The 22,549-nt window shown below is 37.7% G+C and overlaps 1 protein-coding gene across 5 annotated transcripts in view; it reads left to right on the top strand.

Annotated features, from left to right (window-relative positions):
- The window catches only part of ATP13A4 (ATPase 13A4), a 195,055-nt gene that overhangs the window by 39,321 nt on the left and 133,185 nt on the right, over nucleotides 1-22,549 (top strand). The gene's annotated exons all lie outside the window — the stretch shown is intronic.

Here is a 22,549-nt window from a genome sequence, read left to right as displayed (position 1 = left end):
CTTGAGAACTATAGGAAAATCAAAGATGACTTTCATGCTCAGGTTGAATTTAAAACTGTATTTCTCAATTACAATGTAATCAAGAGAGAGTTAGAAATGTGTACTTCTGTTTAATAAGGTCTTTCTGCTAATTGTATAAGCATAGTCTTTTATGCCAGTAATGATGTAATTAAAATGTTAAAATGTGACGCTCTCATTCCATAATAGCATTTAATCTTCCTGGAATTAATATGTAAATAACAAACCTGAAAGATATTTACTTAAAATGTTTTCTTGGTTAATTGCTTTAGCCCTGACTATTACATTCTTTGTTCCTAAACTGGTCTTTCAAGTCTAATCTGCTTACCTGTTCCTATAGCAACAACATTTTTTGGACTTTCAAGAGTAGATGCCTTCTGCTATCAAAGCTGAAAAAATTATAAAGAAGTAAAATGTACATTAGTTCAGGTGCCTTTCTTAACCATATCCTTTACTTCATTCAGATTTGACTGCCAAATGAATTGCCTTCAGCCCCTCCACAAATGTCACCAGAAATGGCTTGCTAGCCCACATTGGATATCATCTTTGTTTCTTTAAAGAGTTTTCTTTAGGAAGTGAATATCTCATTACTCTCGATATTAAGTTGAAAAGTTTATCTTCATCTTGAATACTCTTCACCAGAAGGCAGGGGCTCCTTCCTCTGAAACATTTTTTTTTCTCTCTCTCTCATTTAGAAATACACTCACTCTTTTCCAGTAAACCCCTTTCTGCTCTCGGACAATTTGTCTTTCAAGTCTCAATAAGAATCATTTATTTTCCAGAAGACATTCATGGTTGTAGGGAAACTGTTACCTCTTCCCTAGCATACATATACCACCAAAGCAATTTAGTTAACGGCACCATCAGATGCATGGAGAACTCCACGTAGTTTTGTATGCAGCTGAAAGCCCAGTTAGGAGAGGCCCTTTAATATGGAAAGGGACACTGTGTTTTCTGGTAGGCAGTCATTTGGCCAGTAGTCTCAGCAGAGGTGCAGCAATTAGTATGCACTCCTGAGCTCTCCGTCCTCTTCTGCCTGCGGAAACCTGGCCACCTGCCTGTTGCTGTGTCTGACACTCTGTTCCTTTTTAACTCACTCCTCCATCCCTTGCCCAGAGCAGTAAACTTTAAAAATTATCAAGCTATATATATAGTCTACATATTTTGTAGTGATTTTTAGTATACACAGCATTTTCTTGGCCACTAGCTAATTTAGTTTTCCTCACAACCCTATGAGGTAGATGCTGTGATTCTAACTTTAAAGATGAGGAAATTGATGCACACGGGCTTTCCCTAAGGTTGCATCAACCAGTAAGTCCAGGAGCTGAGGCACCGCACAGGTTAGTTTAAGTTGACAGCTGTTTTGTCTCTGGACCTGAACATAGCCCACTGATACCTTTTCCAGTTCTTCCGGAGAACATTCCACTCTTAACAGAACACATTCCCTTCCTTCATAAAACAAAGCTAAGGAGAACATCAACATCCAGTCTTCTTAGATTCCCCAGCATCTGTTCTGTTATAGATAATTTGAGTTTCTTTTTTCTTCTAGATAATTCGAGTATCTTAAATAAGTCTGTCTTCTCTGGCTTCCAAGTCCAGAAATGTGTCACACCAAAGTGTTTAGTTTCATGCTTTATAATATACTTTACTTGAACCTTTGCAAACATAATTTCTCTTGTGGTAGAAATTACTTCAAATTTCAAGAGAAAACAACATGCTAGGGTTTAGACCTCATGTCAAATAAAGAAGAATATTCTGAGGCCTAAAGATGCCTGGGATTATCTTCCATTTTGGAGTTAAAAAAACAAAAACAGGCTGGGCATGGTGGCTCGTGCCTGTAATCCCAGCACTTTGGGAGGCCGAGGCGGGCGGATCACGAAGTCAAGAGATTGAGACCATCCTGGCCAACATGGTGAAACCCCATCTCTACTAAAAACACAAAAATTAGCTGGGCAGGGTGGCGTGCACCTGTAGTCCCAGCTACTTGGGAGGCTGAGGCAGGAGAATGGCGTGAACCTGGGAGGCGGAGGTTGCAGTGAGCCAAGATCGTGCCATGGCACTCCAGCCTGGCAACAGAGCGAGACTCTGTCTCAAAAATAAGTAAATAGATAAAATAAATAAATAAACAAATAACAAACCAAAAGCAAACAGGAACTAAAGAGCAACCCTAGGTGACCTGAAAATAATATCTTTAACTGCGAAATGAGACAGGACCCAAAGGTAGAAAGAAGCTTTTGGAGGGAGAAGGAAGGAAAGGTGAGAAAGTGGCATTCAGGGAAGGTTCACCTAAATGACTGCCTCAGAAAGGCTTCGAGGAGGAAACTCCGGGAGATCGCTGGGACACGACGGGAGGCCTGGCTCTCACCAGCCTTGGGCCAGCCGCTTGCCTGCTCTAGCCTCAGTTTTTATACCTGTAAAATAGGACTGGTCCTTCTTCCCCCTACCAGACTCACAGAGCTCTCATGAAGATCAGTGGAGATAACCCATATAAACATGTTTTGAGAAGTATACAGTTCTGGCGAAGTGTGAGCTGCTATCATCTAAATAAAGGTAGGAAAAGCCAAGGGCTTAGCAATTAACCAATTGAGTAAATACTATCCCACAAAAATGAGGTCATCTCTTGCCATTCAGTTATACCAAAAGGAATATGTACTTTTTTTTTTTTCTTTTTTTTACACGGAGTCTTGCTCTGTTGCCAGGCTGGAGTGCAGTGGCGTGATCTCGGCTCACTGCAACCTCTGCCTCCTGGGTTCAAGTGATTCTCCTGCTTCAGCCTCCCGAGTAGCTGGGACTACAGCTGCATGCCACCATGCCTGGCTAATTTTTTGTATTTTTAGAAGAGATGGTGTTTCACCGTGCTGGCCAGGAAGGTCTTAATCTCTTGACCTTGTGATCCACCTGCCTCAGCCTCCCAAAGTGCTGGGATTATGGGCATGAGCCACCTCACGTGGCCAGGAATATGTACTTTTATTCATAGGCCGTAGAGACCACTTATAAATGGAGAGGAGCTGGGTTATCTTCTACTTACCTTGTGCATACGTTGGGAAAACACCTACCTTTTTCAGCTTCCTTATTTGTAAAGTGAGAGTTTGAGAATGTCTTGGAGCACAAATCTCTTTGAGTCCTGACGTTTTGTATTTCTATTTTGAAGGAATTTAGAACCATTTCCTTATACCATGACTGAACGAAGGTATCATGGCTTAATTGATTCTAACATTGCTCTTTAGTTACACCTTAACACAATCAATCTTTTGGGGAAGTGTTTTGTTCCAGTGAGACTTTTAATAAGTAACGTTCCCTGATATTTTTCTCTAGGCCTTAACAAATAAGACAAAAAATAAAAAACCTTTGAATTCTTTTCTGATTATAAAGGTAACGTATGTTTATTGTAAAAATATTGAAATGACAAATAAGGATCTAAAGAATGAAGTAAGTATGTTTCATGAGTTTACCACCAGACATGTCAATAAAAAATGCAGGCTGCGCGCCATGGCTCAAGCCTGTAATCCCAGCACTTTGGGAGGCTGAGGCGTGCAGATTGCTTGAGCCCAGGAGTTCCAGACCAGCCTGGGCAACATAGTGAAACCCTGTCTATAAAAATACAAAAAAATTATCTGGATGTGGTGGTATCCACCTGTAGTCCCAGCTACTTGAGAGGCTCAGGTGGGAAGCTCGCTTTGGTCCAGGAGCTTGAGGCTGCAGTGAGCTGAGATCATATCAGTGCACTCCAGCCTGGGGGATAGAGTGAGACTCCGTCTCAAAAAAAAAAAAAATACCTAAAATTCACCACTTTCTAACTATTTTGCTCTATCTTCATACTTATCTATGCTTTTGAGATTATTTGCACCTAATTTATGTGTATCATGGAAATACTAGGTAGTGGTATTACACAGCATGGTGCAATTGTATTTCTTCCCATTTCTTCCCAACTCCTAATTCAGTGACATCACATTGGTAGCTTGAAATAAATAATGTTGGTGGTATTTATGCCACAGAAATCTGTGAATACTACAACGGGACTTCCACCCTGCCCGCCTGAAGGCCATTCGTTAAATACGTACCAGCACATCACTGAACATATTATTGCCTCATAATTTCCCTTTTCCCCGCTACATGTTGAAAAACAACGTGAGTATTGTTTTGGGATATCATCCGTTTGTTTGCATCATGGCAAAACAAGATTATTCCATTGATTTAAAAATTCTATTCTTAAAAATACTTATTAAAAATACTTAACTATTATTAAAAAATACTTTTAAAAATTCTTAAAAAATACATATACTTAGAAATATGTACTTTTTTAATGTTAGTTTTTTTTGGAGAAAGGGTCTCTGTCTGGGTTGGAGTGCAATGGTGTGATCATAGCTCACCGCACCCTCAACCTCCCAGGCACAGGTGATCCTCCCACATCAGCCTCCTGAGTAGCTGGGACCACAGGCGCATGCCACCATGCCTGGCTAATTTTCCAGTATTTTATGTAGAGACGGGGTTTCACCATGTTGCCCAGGCTGGTCTGAAACTCCTGGACCCAAGAGATCCACCTGCCTTGGCCTCCCAGAGTGCTGGAATTATAAGCATGAGCATCCACACCTGGCCAATATGTATTTTTTAACAAAAATGGAGTGATTCTATCTCTACTTTAAAAAAAATTAGACTTTCCATTATACTTACAAATGCTTTATGGATCTCTCTCTCTCTCTCTCTCTCTCTCTCTATATATATATATATATTTGATAATTATAGTGTCACATAACTATTTCAATGTTCAAGTTGTGTTTGGATGAATTGTGCTGTATTAGCAGGTTTCCCATGTTGCACAGGTATTATTTCTAATTTTTTTTTTTTGCTGTGATGAACAACTTTGTACTTAGATATTTATTTATTTTTCAGATTATTTCCTTAAGGTAAAGGCCTAGAATTATTATTACTGCCTCAAAGGGGACATGCATTTTAAATTTGGATTAACACATCATGCCAAATTACCCTTCAGAAGTTATAGTTGTACCAATTTATACTCGGATTAGCAATCTTTTTTGAGAATACTTGCTTTCTCCTCCATTCATGCTGACATTGAAAATTATCAGTCTTTTTAACTTTGGCTCATTCAGTATACAAAATTGATATTCTGTGGTTGTATTATTTTTACATTTCCTTGATTTGAAGTTGAACACATCTTTGCATGTTTATTGGCATTTATATGTTTTCAACTAGAATCTCTTAATTTTGTAACTGATATTATACCAACCAGTAGTGGGTAACTAAAAACTAGTAGTGGAAAAGCACGGTAAACTCTTTTTGGACTTCCACATCATTTCGGAGAACCTAGTAATGGGCACATAACGTGGCAGCAGGGTGGTGTGTGGTCGTTACCACATTGGAAGTCCTGTCATGCCTTCAGCAGGAGCTAGGAACATTTTTTTTCCACCAATTACTTGGCTCACTTTGATAGCTGATGTTCGTCTTTTCTTCTCTAACACCCGGGAGCAAAAGCACCTCCCCCACGTCAATAGCCACTTGTTTATTATGCTCCATGAGCACCTCTGAGTCAGTTGCCAATGTTAACTAGTGAACCCACAGATCTCATAGTGGGGGAATTGTGTTCAGGCTGAGACATTTTGTCATTTGAAATGTTCAGGAAGCTGGGCCACTGGCCAAGTCTAATGTCTTTATTCTCAATTCATTGCTGCAGAACTCCCATGAAGTCAACTCATCTTCAATATAAATTTTAGAGGAGTGAAATTTAATTGCTTCTTGAAGACAGGGACCCTGCTCAATTAACATTTTCTTGGCTTAGCCCTTCCCCTTCCCATTACACCCAGAATTTAACACAGTACCTGGCACAAAAACTCCGGGCATGATAGCGTAATTGCAAGCTCTATTAACTGCAATTTTGCATTCTGAGAACAGGGATGCAGCAGGGCTCAAAAGTAGGAGTGGTTTGAGTAATTTAAAAATAAACCTAGAAAATGTTATGTTATTTATTTGGAGTGGTCAATGGTCAATAGTCTCAGGATTTTATCAATTAGTCCCCCTCTCCCCCAAGAATAACAAAAGCTTATTCTTCAGAGTTAATTAACCATACTATACTATTTTTCTATGAGATACTTTATCTTTTCATCCATTCATGTATAAACCCAACAAGTATTTAAGAAACCTCTACTTTTTGCCAGGAGTCCTCTGTGCTAACCAAGGAGGATTTTGAAAGAATAGCAAATAGCTTCTGTTTTCAAGCAGCTCAAAATCGAGTGGCAGTGCTGAGTACGTAATTTGCAAGACCCAGTGCAAAGTGAAAATGAGGTGTCCCTTGCTCAACAATTATTAAGAATTTCAGGATGGTGATAGCAGAGCATTAAGCCAAGTGTAGGGACCTTCTGAGCGTAGGGCCCTTCTGAGTGTGGGCCCTGTGTGACCACACAGGTTGTGTGCCCATGAAGTTGTCCCTGCAAGTTAGGAACCCAGGGGTACAAATATAATGAAAGTGTGATATAATAGGTATCATATTGAGAGCTATGCATACAGAACTGTGGGAACACAGAAGAAGGAACAATTTAGTCAAAGAAAACTTCAAGGGGAAAGATGACATTTCATTTGCCTGGAGGGTGGAGTATGATTTTGAAGAACTTTATAAGGCATTCTAATGAGTATCCTTTCCAATGATTCTCAAATATTGATCTATAGAATCAGGTGGGGGAATACACACAAAATAGATTCCTAGGTGCCATGCTAGACCTACTGAATTAGAATCTTTGATGGTGGAGCTGGATTTGGTCAGAATGATTGTGATGCCAGCCTGGATGACACAATGTGGAAGCCACTGGAAGTTTTGAAGCAGAGAGTAATATGGTAGGATATTTTAAAGGATGTTACATCGTGGAGTGAGCAAAGTTGGTTGGAAGAGAGAACAGTGAGGAGGTATTTGAAATAGTCCAGGTGAGAGGAATAGGACTAAACTATATAGTTTTGTCAGACAGGATGCTGAGTAAAAAATGGATTTAATAGATATTTAAATGATAGAATTAAGAAGACTTCATAATCCAAAGACTGGGAAGTAAGAAAGAAGAGGTAACAGGTTGAGTAGTTATTAAGGATGTCTCTAAGGTTCTTAGCTTGTCCAGTGAGGAAAGATGATAATGCCATTTAATCCCCAAAGGAAAAGTAGGAGCAAGCCGAGAGTAGGGATGGCAATAGTAAGAGCAAATACTTATATGGTGATTGATCTGAGCCAAGTTCTGGACTAAGAACTTTACACATAGTAATTTATTTAATCCTCTCAGCAACCCACTAAGGAACTGTCATCTCTCTTTTATGAATACGAAAATTTAGGCATAGGGAGGTTATGTGACATTACCAGGTTCGTTTGGCAAAGTAAATGGCAGGCCATGGCTTAAGTCCTTGCCTTAAATAATGGTTTGTTGCCTCTTGTTTTTGTTAAATTTTGGAAGTGCTACTTTAGTTGCTGATGGTAGAAAAAACATTAGGGTGTAATTGAAAGAAACACAACATCAGGAGGCTGGAGACCAACATTGTTGTGTTGGCTCTAACATTATTTATTCTTACAACCATGCAGCACTTCACCTCTCTTTAACACTGGCCTATTTACAAGGTGGAGATAATGTTACCAAAACACCAGGGTTTCAGTCTAGGTCCTGCTGCTGGCTGCATAGAAAGCCAATCACTGAGACAACAAGTATTGCCAGGGAAGATGACGTTCATTTGGGTGCTGCAGCTGAGAAGATGGGAGATCAGTCTCAAATCCATATCCTGACTGACTACAATTGGGGTTTATGCAGCAGGAAAGGAATGTAACTACATTGGGTAAACAGGAATTAGGGAGTGGTAAGGAAATCATGAGGAATGAGGGACCTGGTTTCTCACTGTCTGAATGTGATGATCTGGTGAGTTTCAGTTCCTTGATACTATTCAGGAGTCCTGAGGGTGGGTTTCCTAAGGGAGGGCCAAATGTAAGTTTCAATCTTCAAGACCTGAGTCAATTTTAATATTTTTATTTTAAAAGACTATAAAGATCACTTCTATGAGACAATTGGGCCAGTTTCAATAATAATAATACCTTACTGGATTGAACTGAGGCTCAATACAGATGATTTCTTGGGGTCCTTGCCAAAACACACACACACACACACACACACACACACACAATTTAAACATTTTGAAAACAGATAAAACCGCTGTGAAACATCTTAAGAAATTTAAGTAATACTCATTTTTTTTTCAAAGTGCTGTGAGTTTTTTGGTCAAGGAAAGAAAAAGCATATCTGGAAACATTAAATCAAATGGGAACTGGAAATTTATGGCAGTTGTTGTGTCAATTACTCATAAATAACGAAATAAGGAGTAAATCTATTGGCAAATGATTAACCAGTGCCGAACCGTATAGGGTCCTCAGGCCCATGGAAGACAGAGCACAGGAACTTGAGTTGGCACTTTGGTGAGGGAGTTGGTCATTTGCCAATGGATCCAGAAGAGATTCATTTTGGGTGCCCATTTCAAGGCTTTGTGAAGACTAGACAGAGTAGGTTGACTTGACATTGGCTCATAGCTACTTCTGAGTGCCCTTCATATAAACCTTGGTAAGCTGCCTGAAACCACAGGCTGGGTAGAGTTGAAAGGCAGCTCAGAACACCATCTCCTCAACTTTTCCCTCAGCCTAAGGCTATTCTTGTGGACAATGAGTACAGCTGTACCTGAAATGGCCCCTCAGAAAAAGAACAGAGAGGAGGCCCAAATGTCCTGAATGCTTTCCAGAGAAATATAATGTCCTCAGGCCAGGACACTCTGATTTCAGTGGGTACACATGCAGGGCCCTGGCTAAAACTGTAATCACTTCAGCATTTCCAGAATCTGTTGCCTTCTTGGGGGAACTATGGCTGAAGGATTTTGAAACTCTGGTACTTGAGTTTCAGAATCAGTACTTAGAAGATAATATTGTGAGAAATGATTCATGTTTTGAGGCCAGTTCTAAAACAAAACTATCCAAGAATTAAGTTTGTGTAGATGGAGAGATCTGAGACTATCTTATTTCATGTTTATATTTAACATGTCACATTGACTTTATGTGATATATTTCTGATGAGATGAATTGAAAAATGTGTGCATATATTATGAGTTTCTCTCTTCTCTCCTGACTCAAGTGGGTTGTTAACCTCAATCTTACAAAAGGAGGCACTGAGAAACTATATAATATACCCAAATCTGGCATCTAAGAAGCAACAAAAACAGAAATTAAGCATAGGCAGATTGACTTCAAACCTTCTGCTCATATCTCAGTGTACTTTATGCTTTTGATGTAGCCTGTTATTACCAGTACAAGTACTAGTACTGCTACATAAGCCCCACACAGTACTTATTAGTTTAGCAGTTATTTTATACTTTGGGCTTATTTTGAACTTGTGAGAAACAAAACCTCCAGATCCCTTTTTGTATAAGTCTTAAATCTCTGATCTTTTGGGCTTAGAAGTGATTAGGATCACAGGTGTTGAAATCAAATCATCTGGATACTCCTTCACTTTTTAGTCATCTATGCATTCCTGTATTGTAGAAGTGGTCTCTCTTTGTGCTCCTGTTTCTCTCCCAGTGGTATCCTCCTGGGCTTATGACTCAGTGCTAGGCTTGTAGTAGAGGTAGACAGGGTTATCTGTTGCACTTGTCCAGACTTAGTCTTAGGCAATCCCTTTGTATCTTAGCTTCAGGGAGTAGTGCTTTGTCAATATTCATATTCTCCCTCTCTGTGGCAGCCAAATCTGTCTTATACTTGTAGTTTTCCTAGGTGAGAGTTTCTTGCTTCTCCACTAGCTATTAATTTCATTTGATTTTAATGTAGAATCCTGGTTTCAGAATAGTGAATGGTAAAAGTTCTTGCCTTTATCCTTCATCCAGCTTCAATTGATTTTTGCTTGTGTCCTGGCAGATGGTTTCTTACTTAGAAGTAATTGGCCTTTGTCAATTACTATCTCATTCCAGAAGCTTAAATAGTAGGAGAGAAGAGTCCAGAGAAGTAAGAGGGAAGTTGAGCCTGTCTCCTGGAGCCATTAGTCACCTCCTTCAGACCTATGCTGCCAAAGGGAGCTCTCTCTGATGTCCTCCTCTGCCCCCAGTCTGTCTGATGAACACCAACTGATGCTTGGGAAGAAGAATTTCTGAGTGGATGCCAGCCTCTTTCTGAGTCTCAGACCTTTAGATATTCAAGCTAAACTGATGCTGTAGTCCAAACTTGGACTTTATAAATTTGTTAAAATTTTAGCTCATTTCTTCTTATCACTCATATGGCCAACATCACTTTCATGAGATGCAAAAGGTAAAAACATTGTTTTAACCTGTTTCTTTTTGGAAGAACTTGTTCTTTGGAATTTGGTTTACTTGATTTCCTTGAAACCTTAGCTATCTGATGAGTTCAAGAAAATTTATGACTTTGTGGGTTATCTCTATTTTTTCCTGGTTGTTAGAGGGAGTGTGATGTTCTTTGTAGCATTCTACATTCAGAAGCAAAAATCCTCAAGAGAGACTTTTGAAAATCAGATAAAGTGTGTGTTAATGATTGTCCTAACCAGTTCAAGGCTTTGTGAAGACTATCGGCTATCAAAAGACTATATGAGGTTGGTTTGGCAAGACTAGTTTAGTATTGCTTACTTACTCTTAGTGATTTCTGCATTCTTTTCCATGTGCCCATTTGCCAATGGGGTTGTTTGTTTCTTATAAAAGTTCAAGTTCCTTATAGTTTCTGGATATTAGACCTCTGTCAGATAGACTGCAGACATTTTCATTCAGTCTGTAAATTGTCTGTTCACTCCGATGATGGTTTCTTTTGTTGTGCAGAAGCTCTTTAGCTTAATTAGATCCCACTTATGAATTTTTGCTTTTGTTGCAATTGCTTTTGAAGTTTTTGTCATGAAATCTTTGCCTGTGCCTATGTTTTGAATGGTATTGCCTAGATTTTCTTCTAGGCTTTTTTTTTTTTTTTTTTTTTTTTTTTTTTTTTTGAGATGGAGTCTTGCTCTGTCACCCAGGCTGGAGTGCAGTGGCGCGATCTCAGCTCACTACAAGCTCTGCCTCCCGGGTTCACACCATTCTCCTGCCTCAGCCTCCCCAGTAGCTGGGACTACAGGCACCCACCACCACGCCCGGCTAATTTTTGTTGTATTTTTTAGTAGAGACAGGGTTTCACCATGTTAGCCAGGATGGTCTCGATCTCCTGACCTTGTGATCTGCCCGCCTCGGCCTCCCAAAGTGCTGGGATTACAGGCGTGAGCCACTGTGCCTGGCCTCTTCTAGGTTTTTTATAGTTTTGGGTTTTACATTTAAGTCTTTAATCCATATTGAGTTAATTTTTGTATAAGGTGTAAGGACAGGGTCCAGTTTCAATTTTCTGCATATGGCTAGCCAGTTTTCCCAGCACCATTTATTAAATAGGGAATCCCTTCCCCATTGCTTGTTTTTGTCAGGTTTGTCAAATATCAGGTGGACGTAGATGTGTGGTGTACTTTCTGAGATCTCTATTCTGTTTCATTGGTCTATGTGTCTGTTTTTGTACCAGTACCATGCTGTTTTGGTTACTGTAGACTTATAGTATAGTTTGAAGTCAGGTAGCCTGATGCCTCCAGCTTTGTTCTTTTTGCTTAGGATTGTCTTGGCTATGGGGACTCTTTTTTTTTTGGGTACCATATAAATTTTAAAGTAGTTTTTTTCTAATTCTATGAAGAATGTCAATGGCAGTTTAATGGGAATAGCATTGAATCTATAAATTACTTTGGGCAGTGTGGCCATTTTCACGATATTGATTCTTCCTATCCATGAGCATGGAATGTTTTTCCATTTGTTTGTGTCCTCTCTCATTTCCTTGAGCAGAGTTTTCTAATTCTCCTTGAAGAGATTCTTCACTTCCCTTGTTAGCTGTATTCCTAAGTACTTTATTCTCTTTGTAGCAATTGTGAATGGGAGTTAGTGATTTGGCTTTCTGCTAGTCTAGTGTTGGTGTGTAGGAATGCTTTTGATTTTTGCACATTGATTTTGTATCCTGAGACTTTGCTGAAGTTGTTTATTAGGTTAAGAAGCTTTTGGGCTGAGATGATGGGGTTTTCTAGATATAGGATCATGCCATCTGCAAGCAGAGACAGTATGACTTCCTCTTTTCCTATTTGAATACCCTTTATTTCTTTATCTTGCCTGATTGCCATGGACACAACTTCCAAGCTGGGTTTTATTGTTATACTTCACAAGGAGCCCTCTGATAACTCTAGGATTACACATCCCCAGGTACCACTTCAGTGGAAAAAAGAACTTGCCTTTCTTTCAATAGTCTTAGCCAAATACTCTTTCTTCTCACTGGCTCTGACTGAATCATTTTTGCTTTTTAAATTTATTTGTGTGGCCATTGGAATACTATGCTTGTTGTCACATGCCCTCTCCTAGAGTTGGGGTCAGAGTCAACTCTGCATGAAGCACATCAGCTGCAAATAGTGAAGGGTGTAGTTTGCCAGAATAATATTGGGGTATTGGATACTGTTACTTGGAGTGAGAAAAATGGGGTGGGGTAGTCCAAACAAACAAACAAACAAAGAAACAGAATTTCCAATCTGATGGTCAATATATAATCGGTGAACTAACTGAAAAAATAGTATTTAAAGTTTTCAGGTCCCTGAAGGTGATTTTTTTCTTTTTTGTCAGAGATAATATCTCTGTGAAATAATCTGTAAGCAGGTTAATAATCTGTGATCAATAATCACAGATAAATAATCTGTGATCAATAATCACAGATAAATAATCTGTGATCAATAATCACAGATAAATAATCTGTGATCAATAATCTGTGATCAATAATCACAGATAAATAATCTGTGATCAGATAATATCTTTGTAAAATAATCTGTGAGCAGGTAGAAAAAGGCTTTTCAAAAAACATACTATTTATTGTTCTGATTTTAAAAGTGAAACATGTTCAATGAATAAAATGTATAAAATATAGAAAATTATAATGTAAAAGAAGAATCACAATGATGCCGTCACCCGCGGCAAATACCATTAGTATTTTGCTTGATGTATTTACTTTCCAGTCTTATTTTGTTTGTGTTCCACCTTTTTTTTCAATTAAATTTAACATCATACTGCATGATTTTATGTTGTTTCTCTTCATATGTAATTACATATATTTCCCTCATATTATTAAAATACTTAATAAACATTCTTTTAATGGCTATATAATAGTATTTAATAATTGCCCTACTGATATACATTGATTGCCTTCTATTTGGCATTACTAGTAATATTGCAGTGAATATTTCTGTGTATAAATCTTGTCTTGTGTTTTGTATAAGCTAGAAGGGTTTTGTTTTTTTTTTTTTTTTTGGCAGAGAGCCTTAGTGACCTAAAATCCTACCCTTTGGAAGTCTACACATTTGTGAGGCCAGTTTGACTTTTAATACTCCTCTCAGGAGTAAAGATCTAAGGTGGAGCTCATCTCTTCATTAGTGGCTCCGTTGTCATGAGGGATGCGGTTTGGAGGCATAGAATTGCCACATTTGCCATTCACCATCACGGAGAAGTATGAGGAAGAACTATGTGACAGACAAGTCATGAAGCCTCTCTTTGTTCAAGGAATTTCCAAGAAAGGCAGTATGTTCATTTAAAGGATCAATTATGACCAAGCAGAACATGTTACGGGGTGAATAGGGCCCTAGCGGCAAACTGCGGGGCTTCATATTTCATTTCAGAAATTTCCCATGTACCTTCTCCCTGCTGTTCCTACCCTATGAGGAATAAATAAAAGTGAAAATTCCTCTTACCTTGGTGTCGAATTCTATCTTCTGTGGTCACAATGGTAGTACTCGTTCTTTAATAAAAGCTTGATTGTGGAGGCTTTCAACCTTATGGGGAGATACATCCAATTATCTTCCTTCTGAACTATTATACAAGGTCTCAGTGCAGGAAAAAAATTAATTTTGAGTTTTAACAAAGTTGAAATAATTGCCCACAGAGTGTCCATGTATAAAGTAAGTGGCCAACTGAAAATAGCAAAAGAATACGCAAATATGCCTAATAATAATAATAGTTAATATGTATTGACTAACTACTACATCCTATACCCATTGCTAAGCATTTTCATGGGATACTTTATTTTCGATTCACAATAACCCCATTAGGTAGGCACTATCACTACAAGTGCAAAGACTAACTGTTTCTGTTGTGTTCCATGGTGAGCAGGTATGTGCAAACCCATCTCCAAAGGCTCAGGGTGCTGAGAGGCTGAAGAAAGAAGCTGACAAATCTGGTTTCTCAGAAAGAAACATTTAATAGGGACTTAGGCACAGAAGCGATGTCTTAGGCAGCTGTGAGGTGGTGGATTCTTGAGCCCTCCAGAAAGTATTCTTTCTCCAGCCAGGTTTTAGGGTAGAGCATGTATCCTGTCTCAAACCCTCTTGTGAAACTCATGGCCACTGAGAAAGTTAGATAAGCATCTTTATGAGAAGTTGTCCATGCCACAGGCATAGTTTCTTGACCTTGCTGCAGGAACGCCTTGGTAGATAGGAGGCAAACATTGGCCATTGTGATGGTTTTGCTTCAAGATGGTGTTACTCTTGCCATGAACAGGTTGCTTTCCTGCATGTTGTTTCTTGATGGCAGAGGTCTGCAAACTATGGCCCGTGGGGACATATGGCCCACTGACTGTTTTTGTAAACTTTCATTGAAAAATAGCCACCTATAGCCGGGCATGATGGCTCACGGCTGTAATCCCAGCACTTTGTGAGGCCAAGGTGGGTGGATCACCTGAGGTTGGGAGTTCGAGACTAGCCTGACCAACATGCAGAAACCCTGTCTCTACTAAAAGTACAAAATTAGCTGGGCGTGGTGGCACATGCCTGTAATCCCAGCTACTAGGGAGACTGAGGCAGGAGAATCGCTTGAACCTGGGAGGCGGAGGAGGCCGTGCTCCAGCTTGGGGCACAAGACTGAAACTCCATCTCAAAAAAAAAAAAAAAAAAAGAAAAACCAAAGAAAGAAAGAAAAATAGCCACCTCCATTTGTCTGCATATTGCTTCTGCCTCCTTTTGCAGCAGATCTGAATAGTTGTGAGAGACAATATGGCCCACACAGCTTAAAACATTTTCTATCTGGGACGTTACAGAAAATGTTGATTCCTGCTCATTTCCTTTTTGGTCTCATATTATTAATATTGTTATTATTATTATTAACCTTTCCTTTATTGCCCCTAGTAAAATGTTACTTACTAGAATTGTCCAAGTGCTTTCATCCACAAGTGCTGAAAGGGCCTGGGCTGAGTGGCATTGAAGGATTTGCACAGGCTGTCAGTGAAGTCAATAGATATTTACAAGCTGCTATGGCCCTGTTTAAAGCCTAGGGTTTTTTGTTTTTGTTTTTTAATGTGGATTCTTCCATTAACAATAAAGTTTGTGTGAGGAGCTTTCCCTTGCCTGCCCTCTGTTTTTTCCATCTCTAAAATAGATGTAGATCTCTAGGATCTGTCTGATTTGTTTACTCACCTGTCTTCATTTTGAGGTCACATGGACCTTTATACAACCAGCACAAACATTTTTGTCCAGACCTGTAAGAAGTTTCACTTGCTGGAAATAGTGCAGCCATTTATAACCAAGAGCCAATGGATCCTTAGGCTTTCAAAAGTGTTGAATTTCAGATATAAAAAATCACTTGGAGATACCTACTCCAGCTCATTTATTTCTTAAAAAAGATATTCGGAGATCCATATGCAGTTGTAAGAAATAATACAGGGAGATTCTGAGTACCCTTTACCCAGTTTCCCCCATTGGCAATGTCTTACAAAACTATAGTACGGTATCACAATTAGTATAGTGACATTGATACAGTCAAGACACAGAATGTTTCCATCACCACGAGGAAACTTCATTTTGTTTTTTTATAGCTACATCTCTTTCCTTCCCACCTGTATCTCCTCGTTAAGCCCCAGCAAACATGCATCTACTCTCTATTTCTATAATTTTGTTGTTTTAAGAATGTTGCATGAATGTAATTATATAGGACGTAACCTTTAACACTGGCTTTTTTTTCCCCAGCATAATCCTTTGGAAATTGACCCAGGTTGTTTTGTGTATCGATAGTTTGTTCCTTTTTATTCCTGAGTAGTATTCCATGGTGCTGTGGTTGATTTAATCATTCACTCATTGCAGGACATCTTCTGAGCTGTTTCCAGGTGTGGTTTACAGATGTTTTCTCTCATTCAGTAGTTTTTCTTTTCCTCTTCTCAGCAGGCTCTTTCACAAAGCAAAGTTTTAATTTTGACAAAGTCCAATTTGTCAATTTTTCCTTTTATGGATAACACTTTTCAGGTCTTTTGCTCCTAAGATGTTTTCAAGTCTAGGAACTCTTTGCCTAGCCATACGTCCTGAGATTTTCTCCAACATTTTTTCTTAAAGTTTTATGTTTTATATTTAAATGTGTGATCCATTATGAGTTAATATTTATGTAAGATATAAGACTTAAGTTGAGGGCATTTTTGCCTATGGATATCCAATTACTTGATGGCCATTTGTTGAAAATTCTATTTTTTTCTTGCTTTTGCATATGTGTCAAAAATCAGTTGGGTGTATCTGTGTATGTCTGTTTCTCAGTTTTCTCTTCTATTTCATTAGTCTATGTGCCAATGCCATACAGTCTTGATTATGGTACAGTTATATGATAAGTATTGAAATCAGGTGGACTGATTGTTTTCACTTCGTTATTTTTCAAAAGTGTCTTAGCTATTATAATTTATTGACTTTTTAATATAACTTTTAGCATTATCCTGTTTATATACAAAAAAATCTTACTGGGATTTTGATAGGTATTGCTTTGGATCTGGATATCAATTTGACAAAAATTAAAATCTTTACTATGTTTAGCTTTCCAAACCGTAAACATGGTGTCTCTCTCTGTTTGTTTAGATCTTCCTTCATTTTTCTCATAAGCCTTTTATAGTTTTTGGCATGTAAGTTCTGTAGGTGTTTTGTTAAATTTACATGTATTTCATTTCTTTGGAGTGATTGTAGTGGTATTTTTAATTTCAGTACCCATATGTTTACTACCAGGATACAGAAATACAATTAATTTTTGTATGTCTATGTCATATCCTGTAACTGCTAAAATTACTCATTAATTCTAGAAGATAGTTTTTGGTAGATTTTTGGGTATTTTCTACAGAGAAATGACATATGTAAACAGAGTAAGTTTTATTTCTGTATGCCTTTTATTTCCTTTTCTTGTCTAGTTAGAAATCCTAGAACAATGTCGAGTAAGAGTGGTGAGACTGAACATTCTTGTCTTGTTCCTGATATTATGGGGAATAAATTTAGTTTTTCACCATTACATATGTTACTGTAAGTTTTTAAAAATGCTCCTTATTAAGTTGAAAGAATTCTCTTTTATTTATATTTTTGAGAGTTTTAAAATCATCAATGGGTATGAATTTATCAAATGTTTTTTCTACTTCGGTGTGACCATGTGATTTTTCTTCTTTAGTCTGTTAACATGGTGGTCTGCTAAATCAGTGATGATTAATTTGTGTGTGTGTGTGGCTGAAGTAGTTTTGCATCCCTGAATTAAACCCTACTTAGTAATGGCTTATAAGTGTTTTAATATGTTGCTGAATTATATTTGCTAAGCATTTTGTTAAGGAAATTTGCTTCTATATTCCTGAGGGATGTTGGTCTATACTTTTTGTTTTTTTACTGTCTTTGTCTTATTTTATTATCAGGGTAATGCTAGCTTTATAAATTGAATTGGAAAATAGTCCATCCTCTTCTACTTTCTGGAGGAGATTGCATAGTAATAATATTATTTTTTCTTTCAATGTTTGGTAGACTTTTTTTTCAGTGGAACTGTATAGGCCCAGAGATTTCTTCTTTGAAAATTTAGGAAGTACAAATTCAATTTTCTTAATAGTAATAGGATTAATCAGATTATCTATTTCACATTGAGTGGAAGTTGTAATAGTTTGTGTTTTTCAAGCAATTGGTTTATTTTATCTAAGTTGTCAAATTTATATGTGTAGAGTTGTTCATATTTCCTTATTCTTTTGTTGTTTTTAAATTTTCCAATATTGATGATTTGTCTCTTCTCTCTTTTTTTTTCTCAGTCTTGCCAGTGGTTTGTCAATATTACTGATCTTTTTAAAGAACCAGCTGTTTGTTTTGATTTTCTATTCACAATTTCATTGATTTATGTTTTTATCTTTATTATTTTCTTTGTTCTGCTCACCTTGGGCTATTTTGCTCTTCTTCTAGGTTCTTGAGAGGGGAACTTAGATTATTGTATTGGAAACTTTATTTTTTCTAATATATGCAGTTAGTGCTATAAATTTCAGTTTCAGCACTGCTTTGAGTGTGTTCCACAAATTTTGATATACCGTGCCTTTGTTTTCATTCAATTTAATGTATTTTTTTGTTTTTTTATCTTGAGACTTCCCCTGTCACCCATGTATTATTCAAAAGTGTGTTGTTTAGTTTCCAATGGTTTGGAGAGTTTCTTGTTAAATTTCTGTTATTGATTTCCAGTTCTATTCTGGTTGGAGAAGATGTTATATGACCTTAATTAATTCTTTTAAATTAGTTGAGGTCTGCTTTGTGGCCCAGGATATGGTCCATCTTAATGTATGTTCCATGAGAACTTGAAAAGACTGTATGTTCTGTTATTGTTGGCTAGATTCTTCAATAAATATCAATTAAGTTCTGTTGGTTGATGATGTTCTTTACATCTTCTATATCCTTGTTAACTTTCTGCTTAGTTGTTCTATGAATTACTGAGAGAGAGGTGTTGAGGTCTTTGGCTTTTAGCTGGGTGTGGTGGCTCATGCCTGTAATCCCAGCACTTTGGGAGGCTGAGGCAGGTCATTCAAACTGTTTTTCTCCATATAGGTAGGTATCATTACTCTTCGTGTGCTTTTAACATTTTTTTTTGTCTTTATTTTTTATAGGTTTGACTATTATGCTTCTTTTTGTAGACTTCTTTAGGTTTGTTCTGTTTGGGGTTGACTCATCTCCTCAAATTTGTATGTTTATGTCTTTTACCAAATTTGAGATGTTTTCAGCCATTATTTCTTTAAGTTTTTTAGTCATTTCCCCTCTCCCCTCTCCTTCTAGGATTCCAATGACATAGTAATCAGATCTCTTCTCATAGTCTCACAGACCTCTGAGGTGCTATTCAAATTTTTAAAGGCTACTTTATCTCTGTAGTTCATATTGGACAACTATTTTTGTTCTATTTTTCATTTTGCTGATTGTTTTCTCTGTCCCTCTATTTTGCTATTGAGTCCATTCACTGAGTTTTAAAATTTCAGGTAGTGTATTATTTAGTTCTAACATTTTCTTTTGGTTTTACGTATCTTCTATTACTTTTCTGAGATATTCTTTTTTTTTCATTTAAGTGTGCTTGTAATTATTATAGTAGTTTTATAATGGCTGCTTTAAAATCCTTATCAGATAATTCTAACATCTCTCTGTTACCTTAGTGTTGGCATCTATTGTTTGTCTTTTTTCTTTCAGTTTGAGATCTTCCTGGTTATTTACATATGAGTAATTTTAAACATTAAAACTTGAAACTTTTGGGTATTGTGTGATGAGACTGAATCTTATTTAAAACTTAATATCATTGTTAGCTTCTGTTGACATAACTTCAATCAGGGAAGAATATGGCACTGCCTCATTACTCCCAGTTGTTGGTGGAAGTCCAGGTGGCCCACTCAACCTCCACTGATATTTGAAGATGGCAAGGGGTCCTTATGACTGGTGGATAAAGGTAGGAGTTCAAACTTTCCATTGGTTTTCCACTGATACCTCTCTAGCTTTAAGAATTAGGAATGCCTCACTAATGTTCCCCAGATGGTTTCCACTGATTATATGAAAGGGGGTAGTTAGGAAAGTTCTGACTCTCTACTGGGCTTCCTCTGACAACATCCCTTCCAGCACGGAGATGGAGAGGAGCCTTGTTAATGCTGGTGGGGGTGGAGGCCCAGACTCCACATGGTCTCCACTGATACCACAGGGAGTGGGGTATTCATTACCATTTGGTAGGGATGAAAATCCCAGCTTTCTACTTGACCTTCTCTAACACTATCCTTGCAGGGAGGTTGAAGGACCTCATTACAGTCTGGTGAGGATGGAAGTTTAGGTTCCCCATTTGGTCGTTGCTGGTTAGGTGGGACCAGGTCATGTTTTTTCTGTGGTGTTTACCTAGAGTAGAGTGGTTATTGTCTTAAAGTTTTCTGTCTTACTCGGCCGCCCCTTTTCTGGACTTTTGGCTAGAGAGAGTAGGCTTTCTTTGTGGTGTTTGGTTTCTTTCTCTTTTTTTTGGTCTGCTTCTGTTTCTGGATTACCAACTTCTGCTCTAAGCCTGGGATATATGAAACAGAACAAAAATTCAGGAAACTTTCCACTATGTCATTCATTGCTTTTTTAATTTTTTATTTTTTAGAGCAACATATGCTGGCAAAATATGTCATTCATTTCTTAATTCCTAGAATCTCTAGCCTGTCTGCTTTCTTTCTACTGTTCTAAGCCTTCTTATGTTTGTTTTCTATATAAAATCCATGGATTTCAGTTGAACTCATTGAGAGAAATTGGAAAAAGTAAGTCTACTACTTGTTTCCAGAGGTGGAAATCTTATTTATTTATTTACTTAAAAAATGTATGTATTTTAGAGATGAGGTCTTGCTGTTTAGCCCAGGCTGCTCTTGAACTCTTGGCCTCAAGCAGTCTTCCCTCTTGGCCTCTCAAAGTGCTGGGAGATGCCAAAACATACTTTTCTTTTTTACCTTATTTAAAAATATTTCTTTATTTTTATTTATAAAGTTTTGAAAACACAGAAAAGTATCAGGAAATAAATAAACATTACTCATAGTTCTATCATTGTTAACATTTGGAATATTTTCTTCAAGTTTTTTCTTACACACTTTTTTTCTACATTATTGGACTCAAACTATAAATGCCTTTGTTCATCTTGACACAGTATTTCCTTATGCTGTTAAAATTTATTATTAACATTAATTTGTTGATTGAATACTATTCCATTTTAAGAAGCTGTCATGATTTACTTAACTACTTCCCTGGTGTCAAATAGTTGAGTTTGTTCTGATACATGTTTATGATTTACTCTTTTGTATAAAAATATCTACAGAATTTTCATTTCAGATTATTTCCTTAAGATAGATTCCTAGAAATAATAATTGCATTACTGCATCAAAAATTATGAACCATTTTTAAGACTCTTGATGGTAAATGGGCAGAACTGCTTTCCAGAAAATCTGTGCCACTTTATGAATGATTCTATCAATTTTGTACAAGAATGCCCTTGTAACTGCCCTCTGGTCAGCTTTCAGCACTTGCCAAAAATCTTGACCAATTTAATACATAAAAATGGCATCTTGTTTTTAGCTTTCCCTTCAGCCTTATTCAAAATCAATCAAAGTTTGGTGTAATTCATTTTTTGGGGGGCCTATTATCTGTAAGTTTGCATACTAGATGCTAAAATGCCACAGTGAATAGAAAGAGGAAAAAGACATGTTCTCACCAGGGAACTCAAAGTATAGGAATAGCATTGCCTAATAAGTACCGAACAGGTGCCACTTGTCAGGCATTATGTAAGCACTTTACAGAAAACATTTAATTTTTACATTAGCTATTTGAAAGAAGAAGCATTATCTGTATGAATAGTAGTCTCGTTTTCTGTATCAGTCAGCACTTCCTAAATGCCATTGTGATAAGAATCAGCTGAGACACTGAGGTGGCAATGCCCTGGTCCTCTGGCCTGACCCTCAGAAATTTGGGGTGATGACTCAGGAATCTGCTTTTAACAAGTGCCCATGTGATTCTGATGCATATGGTTGGTAGTCTCACCTTTAGGCACATCAGTATAAATATTTATTATGGATTGGAAATAGGGGCTATATGATCATTGAGCAAGGAATTATTTTCTCATAATGGCCAGATAACTCATTACCTAGTAGGTAAAGCTGTTTCAACTGTTTCCAGGGCTTAGTTTATGTGGGAGACTCCAGCTTTTTACACTCTTGACTTTTCACTTACCAATAAGGAGGTTTCCCCCAAGAGAAACAGTAACTGCTGTAAAGGTAAATACATGGCAGTCACACCCAGTAAGGAGTAGCACTGAACACATTTGGACCACACACACTTGTTACATCCATGCAACCCCTCTTGACATATCCCCCAGCAAAGACCTTCATGTCATCCATCTTTTCTCAGCCTTAGACAATAGCCAAACCATGTCAATTGAACAAATATCATGAGTCCCTGCAGCCTGGATGCTGTTGAGATACAAAGTAGATACAGCTCTGTTTCTGCCTCAAGGAGCTCACATTCTAGTGAGAGAAGCGTACATTTAATTTAGCTAACTCAACCACCAACATTACACAGAAGACAAAGTGATCCAGGTGAATTCTATCAACATTTTCCTTCCCTTCCCTCCTTCGTTCCTTCCTTCCTTCCTTGCTTCCTTCCTTCCTTCCTTTCCCTTCCCTCCCTACCTCCTCCTTCGCTCC

This window comes from Pan troglodytes, chromosome 2 (assembly GCF_028858775.2).
Source record: "Pan troglodytes isolate AG18354 chromosome 2, NHGRI_mPanTro3-v2.0_pri, whole genome shotgun sequence".
NCBI classification, from domain to species: domain Eukaryota; kingdom Metazoa; phylum Chordata; class Mammalia; order Primates; family Hominidae; genus Pan; species Pan troglodytes.
The sequence above is the reverse complement of the archived record's forward strand: the minus strand, read 5'-3'. Positions and strand labels throughout refer to the sequence as shown.